Source organism: Macadamia integrifolia, chromosome 9 (assembly GCF_013358625.1).
Source record: "Macadamia integrifolia cultivar HAES 741 chromosome 9, SCU_Mint_v3, whole genome shotgun sequence".
NCBI lineage: Eukaryota > Viridiplantae > Streptophyta > Magnoliopsida > Proteales > Proteaceae > Macadamia > Macadamia integrifolia.
In genome coordinates, this window is record NC_056565.1 from 26,759,739 (window position 1) to 26,761,157 (window position 1,419).

At 37.1% G+C, this 1,419-nt stretch overlaps 1 pseudogene; it reads left to right on the top strand.

Moving 5' to 3' along the window:
* Positions 1-289: 289 nt before the first annotated feature.
* On the top strand, positions 290-1,181 carry LOC122089660 (annotated as a pseudogene).
* Positions 1,182-1,419: the final 238 nt, after the last annotated feature.

The following is a 1,419-nucleotide window of genomic DNA, read 5'->3' on the forward strand; positions in this document are numbered from 1 at the left end:
GCCCACAAAAAAAAAAAGTCATTTTCTATCGACAGAATAAGTCCCTTGAGGGTTGTTTGGTTTTTGCACGACTATGCCCCTTAGGCCTTGAGTGAGGATTCGTTCGTCCCTTGGGTTTGTTTGGCAATTTCCACGACTGGTGCACTCCCCCAATCTCCCCTTTTAAATAGGACTGAGACTGCGGGAGAAGTACATTCACAGAGAATTTAAGCAATTGTGTAGCTAAAAGCAGAAAGGAGAGACAAGAGTGGTAATGTGTACTGTTGTGTTGAGGGCAATAATTATATTAATGGAGAGTAAAGCAAGCGTGGTGTCCAGTCTTCTTTCTGTGAAACACAAGTCCGGTAAGAGTTAATGTGAGATAGTGGAGGAGACAAGACTTACCAATGTGTACGTAGGTCACCTATTGCGGAGGTAGGCCCAACTCAAGCCTCCTACTGTCCCTAAACATAGGAATTCACTGCCAGACCTCACCGACGACCTCATCCAGGAGATGATGAATCCTCCTATGAGGTCTTATGAACATGCCATTGTTAGGGAACCTGCTATTTACAGGTGGGTTCTCACTTCTCACTACTTTTTTCTAGTTTAACTTTAATTTCTATGCATGAGCTGTGGGGTTTATGTTTGTACTGATTTTGGATAGAGATTCTGTTAAAGTTTTTAGCCCCTCATCGATCTTGAGTGAGAAATTTCTTTCCTCATATACTTATGAACACCTACCTCCTCTCATGAGATCAGCCTTTTGAGATGGAAATTGACATGATATCCCCTAATCATGTCCACATGTAAAGTCCCATATATCTCCTCTCTCGAGGTCAGTCTTTTGAAATGGAAATTTACAGATTCTTACATTAACAAGTATTTAGTGAATAAGTTACGGACAAAGAGGTTCAAATTCATTTCTTGTTTATTGGTTCCAAGGTCTAATTGTGAAGACCACAACAATTTGTTTGTGATAAAGTGAGGAAGATTTTATGTAGTGTGAAAAATCATATCTTTTTCTTATATTTGAGATATCTCTTTGCTTGTGTATTTGTTGACTTTTTTTTTTTAGATTGAATGAAGCCGTTATGCATTTTGGTGAGAGCATTAAGGAGATTATCAATGAGGACTTTGGTGATGGCATGTAAGTCATATTATCTTTCTTAATTTCAAATTTTTTTTTTATTGGGCCTTAGTAAGGTTTTCTTTATCGAATTTGAGTTTTTAAATAAAAAATACTTTGGAGTTTGCAAATCATGATGTCACTGAAGCATCATGTTTCCTTTTGTTTATTTTGTCTTAGGAAAATGTAATTAATCAGATGAGAGAAATTACTTTCATCCCAATAATTGAACTCTTCATTTCATTCCTCTCCCCCACCCTCTGTTTTTTTTTTTTTTTTTTTTTTGATAGCCTGTTTGGTTTTGAGTCCCA